The following is a 12,268-nucleotide window of genomic DNA, read 5'->3' on the forward strand; positions in this document are numbered from 1 at the left end:
TGCGCCAAGGCCCCAATGGTGTCGCTGTCCATTCATACCACATTCACACGGTCATGGGGATAACCTCTCCCCGACGACCCAGGGTGACACCCCTTTGCTGGCAGGAGTGTCACCCCCCACATTCACACACCAGTCACACTGTAGCCTGCACTACTGACTGTGTGCAGTCACTACAACATAAAGTATGAGTATAAAAAAAACATAAATAAACTCATAACCTGAGTATAAAAAAAAACATAAATAAACTCATAACCTGAGTATCAAAAAAAAAATCATCACGTGAGCATAAAAGAAAAAGTAAAAAAGGCACTAATTTGCCCTGTCGTGGGCTACGTCTGGTGCCAAAGCTCCTGTTCCTCAGTTGCCTGGGGGGAGCCTCAGGTGGGGGGGTGGGGCATCTGGAGGAGGATCATCCCCTGGTCTCTCCCTGGCTGGCTGCCTGCCCTCCAATGCCAGGGCAATGCGGTTAAGGACGGCATTGGTCTCCGCCTGCATCCGCAGCTGGCGGGTGGTGGTGTTGCGCTGGTGGCGCCTTGTCTGCCTCCCCTCCGCCTGTACGGCCGCTGCCAGGCTCCTCCCCTCCACCACCTGCATGGCAGCTGTATTTGCCTGGACAGCCTCTGCCAGGCTCCTGACCTCTGTCACAAGGCCTGATGTTGTGGCCTGCAGCTCCCCCAGGCAGGTCACAATAGCTGTGCAGTTCAAACTCACATCCTGCAGGCTGTCAGTGATGGAGGTAGTCTGATCAGCCTGCTGTGTGAGGGCCTGCTGGGCAGCCAAGGTGCAGGCAGCCTGGGTCTGGGCCGAGGAGGCCAGGCTCTCTGCCACACGGTGCAGGTCACCCACTAAGGCACCCATATGGCGGGTCTGCCGGGCCTGGTCCCTCGCCAGATTCTCCTCCAAGGCATCTGGATCACCCCTGGTCTTTCGGTAGCCTTACTGGGGGCAGGAGAGGCTTGGGGCCGGCTGTATGGGGAGGCCCTTGAGGAGCTACCCCTGATGGGGGAGGAGGCCCCTGAGGGGATATCCCTGATGGGGGAGGCCCTTGAGGGGCTTTCCCTGATGGGGGAGGAGGTTTGGGAGGGTCCTGTGATGGGGATCTCCTCCACGAGGTAGACAACCTCCTCTACAGTACCGTGCTCCTCCTCCACTTCCTCTAGAGGAGAGGTGTGGGCACTCTCTTCCAGGGATGGCGTGGGTCGCCCAGCAGCCAACGATGGCCCAGCTCCCTCTAGCACATCTGTGGATGACACAAAACATTCACATGTTGGTGGACCCACACACTTGTCACATGTTTCCTTGCACCTCCTCACATTCTACACACCGGAGAGAAGATAAAACACACTTACATGTCCTCAAGGCCTGATCAACGGAGTCATAGCCGTTGTGTCATAGCCCTCCAGGTCCTCCACCTGCTCCCTCTCCAGGCACCTGGCAATGACCTGCTCCTCAGGAGTGAGGGTGATCTTAGTGGCTGGTCCACCTCCTGTGCCCCTGGCATGCTTCCTGATCGTGGCCAGCTTCTCTCGGACCAAACGTCGGAGATCATTTTTTTTGTTAAATGTCCCTTGGGGTCCTAACCTCCTGGCCAAGGGCATTCACCTGCGTTGTGATCTCCTGCAGGATCTCCTCCTTCTGGACCTTGCTGGTCGTGCCACTCTGTGCCCCATGGAGGCACGCGCCGTACTTGGAGATGGCATCGATAATAATTGCCTTCTCCTCAGGGCTAAAATTTTTCTTCCTCCTATCCTTACCAGTCACTGCTCCAGATACAAAAGTACTAACACCAAAAACTGCTGGTGTACTTTTGCACTTGACGGGCGCATGTCTGGGTGTATTTATGCACTGGGCGTAGGCGGTGGGCCGGCGTATCTTAGGGGTTACATGTGAGCATGCGCAGATGGGTGCGGTCAATTCGTCCACGTCACAGCGCATGCGTCGTTTAAGATACGCCCGACGTAAACCACTGCGACACGTTTGGACCATCATTTGCATAGGGTGACACCCACTTACACTTACGCTGGCCTACGCCTTTGAAAATACATTACGCTGGCACATCTTGGTGAGTAATGGCTTTCTGAATACACTACATGCCTCTCTGCGCTGCTCCGGCGTAGTGTATAAAAGATACGCAACGCCGGCATAAATATGCGCCAATGTATCTGAATTCCGGCCTATATCTTTTTTGGGGATATTTATTATAGCAAAAAGTAAAAAATAATTAATTTTTTTCAAAATTGTCGCTCTATTTTTGTTTATAGCGCAAAAAAAAAAAAACGCAGAGGTGATCAAATACCACCAAAAGAAAGCTCTATTTGTGGGAAAAAAAGAACACCAATTTTGTTTGGGAGCCACGTCGCACGACCGCGCAATTGTCAGTTAAAGTGGAGGTTCACCCGGAAATAAAAAATTTTAACCTTAGATTCCTGCTCATTTTGTCTAGGGGAATCGGCTAGTTGTTTTAAATCGAAGCTGTACTTACCGTTGTAGAGAGCGATCTTCTCCGCTGCTTCCGGGTATGGGCTGCGGGACTGGGCGTTCCTATTTTGATTGACAGTCTTCCGACGGTCGCATCCATCGCGTCACGATTTTCCGAAAGTAGCCGAACGTCGGTGCGCAGGCGCAGTATAGAGCCGCACCGACGTTCGGCTTCTTTCGGCTACTCGTGACGCGATGGATGCGACCGTCGGAAGCCTGTCGGAAGACTGTCAATTTTAGTAAACCTCAACATGCTTCCCATTATTCATGATGTACTGTAGTGGCACATGAATGCTCACAAGAGCACCAGCAACATTACATTGATGAAACTATGCACTCATGTTCTTGAGTTTCTGGATTTTTTTGTGTCAAAAGTACAAGTCATTAAAATAGTTTCAGAAGACAGATCAGGAGACACCAGACACATTACAGACAATCATTGCCATTAGAGCCCTTTTAAAAGTGTGTATAAGGGTGCTCTGGATAACAAACCAAGCAGATATCAGTCTATGTAGAAATAGAAGAGGGTCTTCATGCACTTTCGGCAGCACTTGAAGAGAGAAGCAAATTCTAGAAGTAAAACGAAAAAAAGGGAAAAAGACACCTCTAAGTGCAGAAGTAAAACTTTATATTTACCAAAAGGGATAAAAACACTGACAAAAGAGTGGATGGGTAGAAGCACATCATATTAGTAATATGGCAGGTGGACCTTTTTCTCTTTTCATTAGAGCACCTTTACAAATCAGTGCTTCCACATTTGTGCTCCTTTCAGCCATCTATAAAGAAAATCTTATGCAAGACCTCATGTTTCCCTTGGCAAGATACATTGTAATCCAAGTCATATCATTTCAATAATATATCATATTAGTTAAATAACATTAATTCTAGCTGGTTTATGTAACATTCTAAAGTACAATGGTGCCTATAATGACAAAGAACTGGTTTTACTAATGTTAAAAGTGGAAGTATCTTAATTTCAGAAGAGGAAAAGAGATTTAATGTAATGTAATGTAGATCACCAGATCGTGAGGATCAATACCACATCCAATCCGAATATCCCGCACCCATATGGTGGATGATACCACACTGATGTGCCTGTTATTTTTATCTGTGAGGTGAGTTTTGGGAGACAGGTGGAGGATCACTATATGGTTCAATACTACAATGGAAATATTGGCTGTCCTGACACCTGGATCCACTGGAGGATTTATCCCCACATCCATAGGACTAATCTCCCATTTCCATACATCTCTATATTGAATCCATTTATTTTATTTCCTCTACCTTTGCAATATTGAACCATTTTACATCACGGACATTGATGTTTCAGGAAGCACTTTTTGCACTTGATACAGAGTCGTTGCAATTAGCAACAGTTCACTTATATGTATAGTCACTAATTTGCACATGAGCACTTTATTTATATTTATATGTATGTACATATTCTTATATATATATATTTATACCATTTTGTATTTATCTATATAATTTACACTTCTGTATACATTGCTTGTCAGATCCTTAGCATCACACAGCACGGTGATAGCAATATTTGTTTGTATTTATTTCTATTAGCGCTAATCACAGCTCCACACAGTGCACTGACCTACCTTAGCAGCCTCAGCCTTGGTGTGCAGTCACAGCAGGGCAGGCACTGGCAGTCAGAGAGGAGCCGAGGAGAGCCACCTGAGCGGGGATGTGGTGCCGCGGCCAAATTGTAATTCCCGCCGTGGAGCCTGCAGCGCCTATGATTGGCGCTGCAGGCTCCAGAAGGCGGGACAGCATCCGATCACATTGTTAGCCCTGAGCCGAGCGTCTGGGAGTCAGGACCAATCTGATGCCGAAAGTGGCCGAGTGCCGCCAGCGCCGACTCGCCGAGTACGGCACTTGGCCGTACTCGGTGACACTCGGCCGTACTCGAAGACACTCGGCGCTGGACGCACTTGGCCACCTTCGGCATCAGGTCCTGACTCCCAGACGCTGGGCTCGGGGCTAACAATGTGATCGGATGCGGCATAGACTCGTTCACCGGCCCGCAACCCGACCAGCCCACCAGGAATTATCCCGGTTCTCCCGATTGGCCAATCCGGGCCTGCCATCCATGCAGGTGTAATTGGGGTATTCTTCCAGTAAAACCTGTTTACTGGAGCCTTTTCTTCTGCTCCCCTCTTCCCCCACCAAATCAGATTGTGAGACTGGGGTAGCTGAAGTTTAAAGGTGTTGTAAAAGTAAAAAAAAAAATCCCTAAATAGCTTCCTTTACCTTAGTGTAGTCCTCCTTCACTTACCTCATCCTTCCATTTTGCTTTTAAATGTCCTTATTTCTTTTGAGAAATCCTCACTTCCTGTTCTTCTGTCTGTAACTGCACACAGTAAGGCAAGGCTTTCTCCCTGGTGTGGAGAAAGCATCTTGAGGGGGAGGGGGCAAGCAGGCAAGTCAGGACACTCTCTACTTTGCAGATAGAGAAAGGAGCTATGTGTTAGTGGGCGTCCTGACACTCCTGCTCGCCCCCTCAATAGGCTTTCTCCACACCAGAGAGAAAGCCTCACCTTACTGTGTGTAGTTACAGACTGAAGAACAGGAAGTGAGGATTTCTCAGAAGCAGGGCCGGCGCAACCACCAGGCGGACCAAGCGGCCGCTTGGGGCGGGCAGGTCCGCAGCCTGGGATGGGGCGGAAAGATGATTTTTTTTTTATTGTCCGGACTCCCGCAGACTCGCAAGCGGCGGGCGCGCTGCACACAGCCGCAGAGTCCGGTCCGCGGCGGCGGCGATCTATAGTGGTGGTAGGCACGGCTCAGGCTGCCTGCGTCCAATAGCAGGCTCCACCGCTGCGGCGCCATCCTCCTAGCCTTTCCCCTAAAGAAGGCGACGGCAGCCCCAGAGCATGGCGGGAGTTGTAGTTCTCCAACAGAGCACAGGCACACAGACTTCACTTGGCCCTCTGGTGCCTGTGCTCTGCAGTGACTACAACTCCCAGATTGCACTGCAGGGCACTCAGAGAGAGGGAGAACGTCACATGTTGCTTCTCTCGGTTCACGATTGTCCCGCCTCCTGCTCTCCGCTCTGTGAAAGGTAGGAGTGGAGAGGGAAGGGAGGAAAATATATGGAAATGTGATGGATGGGGTGTGGGGGGCAGTGCTGTGTGTGTGTGGGGGAGGCAGTGCTGTGTGTGGGGGGGGGCAGTGCTGTGTGTGTGTGTGTGGGGGGGCAGTGCTGTGGGGGGACAGTGCTGTGTGTGTGAGGGCAGTGCTGTGTGGGGGGGGGGGGCAGTGCTGTGGGGGGACAGTGCTGTGTGTGTGTGGGGGGCAGTGCTGTGTGTGTGTGTGGGGGGCTGTGCTGTGTGTGGAGGGGGCAGTGCTGTGTGTGTGTGGGGGGACAGTGCTGTGTGTGTGAGGGCAGTGCTGTGTGGGGTGGGGGGACAGTGCTGTGTGTGTGGGGGGGGGCTGTGCTGTGTGTGGGGGGGCAGTGCTGTGTGTGTGTGTGGGGGGGCAGTGCTGTGGGGGGACAGTGCTGTGTGTGTGAGGGCAGTGCTGTGTGGGGTGGGGGGACAGTGCTGTGTGTGTGGGGGGCAGTGCTGTGTGTGTGTGGGGGGGTAGTGCTGTGTGTGTGTGTGTGGGGGGGGGGGGTAGCGCTGTGGGGGACAGTGCTGTGTGTGTGTGGGGGACAGTGCTGTGTGTGTGTGGGGGACAGTGCTGTGTGTGTGTGGGGGACAGTGCTGTGTGGGGGGGGACAGTGCTGCGTGTGTGTGTGTGTGTGTGTGGGGGACAGTGCTGTGTGTGTGTGGGGGACAGTGCTGTGTGTGTGTGGGGGACAGTGCTGTGTGTGTGTGGGGGACAGTGCTGTGTGGGGGGGGGCAGTGCTGTGTGTGTGTGGGGGACAGTGCTGTGTGGGGGGGGGCAGTGCTGTGGGGGGACAGTGCTGTGTGTGTGGGGGGCAGTGCTGTGTGTGTGTGTGGGGGACAGTGCTGTGTGTGTGTGTGGGGGACAGTGCTGTGTGTGTGTGTGGGGGACAGTGCTGTGTGTGTGTGGGGGGCAGTGCTGTGGGGGGACAGTGCTGTGTGTGTGTGGGGGACAGTGCTGTGTGTGGGGGGGGCAGTGCTGTGGGGGGACAGTGCTGTGTGTGTGGGGGGCAGTGCTGTGTGTGGGGGTGGGGGGTTAGCGCTGTGGGGGGGCAGTGCTGTGTGTGTGTGGGGGGGTAGTGCTGTGTGTGTGTGTGTGTGTGGGGGGGTAGCGCTGTGGGGGACAGTGCTGTGTGTGTGTGTGGGGGACAGTGCTGTGTGTGTGTGGGGGACAGTGCTGTGTGTGTGTGTGGGGGACAGTGCTGTGTGTGTGTGGGGGACAGTGCTGTGTGTGTGTGGGGGACAGTGCTGTGTGTGTGTGGGGGGGCAGTGCTGTGTGTGTGTGGGGGGGGTAGCGCTGTGGGGGGACAGTGCTGTGTGTGTGGGGGGCAGTGCTGTGTGTGTGTGGAGGGCAGTGCTGTGTGTGGGGGGACAGTGCTGTGTGTGGGGGGACAGTGCTGTGTGTGGGGGGCAGTGCTGTGTGTGTGTGTGTGTGTGTGTGTGTGTGTGTGTGGGGGGGGGGGGTAGTGCTGTGTGTGTGTGGGGGGGGGGATGTGTGATGGGGAAATACTGTGTGGGGGGGGTATGTGATGGGGGGCAATAATGTGTGGGGGGATATGTGAAGGGGGGTGCATTACTGTGTGGGGGGATATGTGAAGGGGGGCATTACTGTGTGGGGGGATGTGTGAAGGGGGGGGGGCATTACTGTGTGGGGGGATATGTGAAGGGGGGTGCATTACTGTGTGGGGGGATATGTGAAGGGGGGCATTACTGTGTGGGGGGATGTGTGAAGGGGGGGGCATTACTGTGTGGGGGGATATGTGAAGGGGGGTAATACTGTGTGGGGGGATATGTGAAGGGGGGGCAATACTGTGTGGGGGGATATGTGAAGGGGGGCATTACTGTGTGGGGGGATATGTGAAGGGGGGGGGCATTACTGTGTGGGGGGATATGTGAAGGGGGGTAATTATTGAAAGAAATATTTTTGCAAGGGAGGTGGGTGGCCGTTGGGGGGGGGGGGGGCGCCAAAATGGAGCTTCGCTTGTGTAGGCAGAAATCCTTGCACCGGCCCTGCTCAGAAGAAATAAGGACATTTAAAAGCAAAATCAAAGGATGAGGTAAGTGAAGGAGGACTGCACTAAGGTAAAGGAAGCTATTTAGGGGATAAAAAATGTACCTTTATGTAGCGCTAACCCCCGAAGGAGCCGCTGTTTGATTTGGGATCGGCCAATTTAAGTTACCCTAGCGTTGTCTAAGGGTGCAATTATAGAGACAAACAGTGAGTGAAGGTCCAGACAGTGAATAAAGGGTTTTTCCAATGCTTTATTTTCCAGGCCAACACGGCCAACATCAACATCATGTATAAAACTAGGTGAACCTCCTGCGCTGTGTTGGATAGATGGGAAAGGGAGGGAGGTGATGGGGGGCCAGTGGGTGAAAGTGGACACTGCAGCAAACAAAGAAAATCTGTCCAATACAGACAGTGAAAGTGTTTGAAAAGGGTGTATATATGTCTGCGCTGTGAATTACACTAGTGTTGGGGGGGAGGGGAGGGGGGGGGAAAGGGTGGGGTATTGTGGACCTGGGAGGTGAAAAACTATACAGACAAAAAATAGAAGGGACCTACGTGGCAGTCTCTAGGTGCAGTCCTAACTGGACTGTGTTAAAAGTCTATAGTGGAAATTCTTCAGTGAAAAGCCAAATATATACATAAAAAAGAAAATGTAAAATAATAGGAAAAGTCCCGGATTAATCCAAGTAGATACAAAACATTTCCAAGTGGAGTAAATGGAATGGGTGGATGATTGAAAGTGAAAATAAAATCCAAATGTAAGTGGGTGGAAATGTGCAGTCTGAACAGATCCACAAAAGCATGCAGCCCACACCACAAGTGATCTGGTCAGCTTACCTCCCAGCTGTCACTTAAAACCAAAGACAGTTACCAATGTTCCAGATTCCTGTTGGGTAGGTATCACTCTGTATAATCTCGGTGATTGGTCATACATAAGGGAGAGAAAATATAAGGTGTAACCTGGTCCTCCTGTCACATATAATAAAAAAGGTTGTAGCCAAGGTGGGTAAGTATACACTTACACTACTTACACAACGTGTAAGAAAAGGAAGCCTATCTCCACGAGCGCCGAGCTCGTCTCTCTAACTTCTCTCCGTCTCAGCCTCTTAGTCCCTCAGTGTCCTCCAAGCCGATTACTCGTGGTGAAATGGAAGAAACCGGGGTAGGGAGAAGTGAGAGAGGGGGGGCACATCGCGTAAATGGTACAAAAAGGAGTCAATGAAAGCACAAAAAAACGGTAAAAACTCACATGGAGCAGTGAGGAAACGATCGCAAATCCACGAGCGCCGCGCTCGTCTGCCGTCCGTCTGGTGCTGCTCCTGATTGGTGCTCTGGTGTCCCGACGCGTGTTCGTCACATCACGTGACTTCATCAACATCAATTGGGAAGGACAAAGTTGATGATTAGAAGAAGAAGAACCTTGGAGTATCAGGCCTGGATATTAGATAGAGCAGTCAGTACTGCTCTGCATTGTACCAATTTGTAACTCGTCGCCACTCCAACTGAGTGGGTAAAGTGCCCCCGGACAGACCCTTTTTTACAGGCCTGGCAGCCGAGATGTCACCTAGGATTTCTGGGAGGAACGGGCCACTCTCACAGGTCTGGCTCGGGCATCTGCCAATTACAATAACTGAGCTAGATAGGTAGATGGAGCGAATCCTCCCAGTAGATTTCTGCATTGGTCACCAGATGACAGTAAACATACCTGTCAGTACTCTGGTCACCGGATCTCCAATTGGTTTGTTCAGGCTCTGTTGGATGACCTGCCTCCGGGTCCCCCTTAAACCGACTCCCCAATCGAACGGCACCCAGCCTGGGATCCTTTCAGTGGAATCGGGAACCCAGCAAGTCGCTGGGGTCCCTTGGTACCTCCGGGTGAGGTCCCAAGTAGTCTGCAATTATGGCCAGGTGGGCCACACCGGTGGGGTCCATGGATGTGTGCACCCTGAAGGTGGATGCTACACCTGGAACCGGGACCCTGCGAAGATTTTAGAACACATGACACCTGTCACAGATATACTCCTCTCCAGCACACCCTGCAAGGGAAAAAGCTCCTCTGATTGGCTGCTGGAGAAACTTATTCTGCCAGAACCCCTCTGGCGCCAACTGCACTTATGGCAGTGTTCTATATATTTATTTTAGATAGTATTTATTTTATTATCCAAATGGATCGGAATTTCCGATGAAAAAACTCTGATGGGGCTACACACGATCAGAAAATCCAATGGAAAAATGTCCATTAGACTTTTTCCATCAGAAATTCTGATCGTGTGTATGGGGCATTGGGGCAATAGACAGGTCTTGGATGTGTTTCATGTCACACTCACTAATTATTTATTCTCTATTTCTTTATTTTTTCTTATTTTTTTTACTTACTGTATACAAAATGTACTTTTACCATATTGTTAAACATTCTTTTTCTTCAATAAATTTCATATTGGAAACAAAGATTAAATTCCAAGAAGACACAGAGGAAAAATTTTTTGCATGTGGGAGGTTTTTATTAATGCACAATTAATTGTGTGGGATAAGATTGTGTTTTATGTTGGTATGATGAAGTGAATCACCAAGGTGGAATTAAAGGTCATATGAAGTAGAGCTGCACCAATTTTAGGGTTAAAAAAGGTAGTGCTACTGATTTTGTAGGTCATATGATAGTATTGCAGATGTTTATCAAAGATAATTTTGATAAAAATACACTAAAAGCATTATTAGTGCTCACAAACACAACACACTTTAAAAAAGTCTTACTAAATCATTTCTAGACCTAAAACCTAAAATTGTATTGGGTTAATAAATGACAAATATATATATCAGTCATCTGGTAGAGGTACTGATTATTGGACAACATAGTACAGTAAAACCTTGGATTGCGAGCATAATTAGTTCCGGAAGAATGCTTGCAATCCAAAGCACTTGTATATCAAAGCAAATTTCCCCATAAGAAATGATGGAAACTCAAATGATTCCTTCCACAACCATTTATTCATAGGTCCCTCAGTTTATAGTCCATATAAAAAGATTATAGCAATGTGATAGGTTGTGTAACTATAAAATGTCCATCCACAAGGGGTTTAAAAGCAAAAGCCATCAGAAACATCTCAAACTGATACCACAAACATAAGCCCAAAGCTTGTGAACACAAACCATACAACTTCCCAACACTTTGGCTGTGTGATTGGTCAACATATAAAGTAAAGCTTTGGTTTGAGAGCATTTTGCAAGACAAGCAAAATGTTTTAATAAATTTTGACTTCATATACAAGCGATGTCTTGATATACAAGTAGCGTCATGTCACAACTGAGTATAAAAGAGAAGAGAGGCTCCTCTAAGTGTAGAAATATGGTTACATTTAATGAAGGTAAAACATTTAGCAATTCGCATGGTTGATGATTAACCACTTAAGACCCGGACCAAAATGCAGCTAAAGGACCTTGCCCCTTTTTGCGATTCGGCACTGCGTCGTGCGACATGGCTCCCAAACAAAATTGACGTCCTTTTTTTCCCACAAATAGAGCTTTCTTTTGGTGGTATTTGATCACCTCTGTGGTTTTTATTTTTTGCGCTATAAACAAAAATAGAGCGACAATTTTGAAAAAATTGCAATATTTTTTACTTTTTGCTATAATAAATATCCCCCAAAAATATATATAATTTTTTTTTTTTACTCAGTTTAGGCCGATACGTATTCTTCTACCTATTTTTGGTAAAAAAAAAATCGCAATAAGTGTTTATCGGTTGGTTTGCGCAAAATTTATAGCGTTTACAAAATAGGGGATAGTTTTATTGCATTTTTATCAAAAACATTTTTTACTACTAATGGCGGTGATCAGCGATTTTTCTCATGACTGCGACATTATGGCGGACACTTCGGACAATTTTGATACATTTTTGGGACCATTGTCATTTTCACAGCAAAAAATGCATTTAAAATGCATTGTTTATTGTGAAAATGACAGTTGCAGTTTGGGAGTTAACCACAAGGGGGCGCTGATGGGGTTATGTGTTCCCTAAAGTGTGTTTACAACTGTAGGGGGGTGTGGCTGTAGGTGTGATGTCATCGATTGTGTCCCCCTATAAAAGGGATGACACGATTGATGCAGCCGCAACAGTGAAGAACGGGGAAGCCGTGTTTACACACGGCTCTCCCCGTTCTTCAGCTCTGGGGACTGATCGCGGGACTCCAGCGGCAATCGAGTCCGCGGGTCCCGCGGTCCCGGTCACGGAGCTTCAGACCGGGTAGCGGTAGCGCGCCGTGGGCGCGCGCCCGCGACCCACGGCTGGGTACTTGTACAGGACGTACCTGTACGTACATGTGCCCAGCCTTGCCATTCTGCCGACGTATATGTGCAGGAGGCAGTCCTTAAGTGGTTAAAAGAGGCTCATCTAAGTATGCAGGCATCCGGGGTAAAGCGATCCACATAGACCATTCCCCGCACCACCGACTTTCACCACTGTCAGTCTGCAATCGTGACCAGGAAAACCACCCTGCAGTAGTGCGATCTGAAAGCGAGGCTTGAAGAGCTTGTGGAGCGCAGCGTGGAAGGGATGCCGTCAATGGCGGTGAGGAGGATGGTCTATGTGGACATCTTTACTCCGGATGCTTGCATACTTAGATGTGCCTGTTTTAATCATCAACCATGTGAGTTGATAAATGTT

Source organism: Rana temporaria, chromosome 4 (genome assembly GCF_905171775.1).
Source record: "Rana temporaria chromosome 4, aRanTem1.1, whole genome shotgun sequence".
In the NCBI taxonomy this organism is placed as follows: domain Eukaryota; kingdom Metazoa; phylum Chordata; class Amphibia; order Anura; family Ranidae; genus Rana; species Rana temporaria.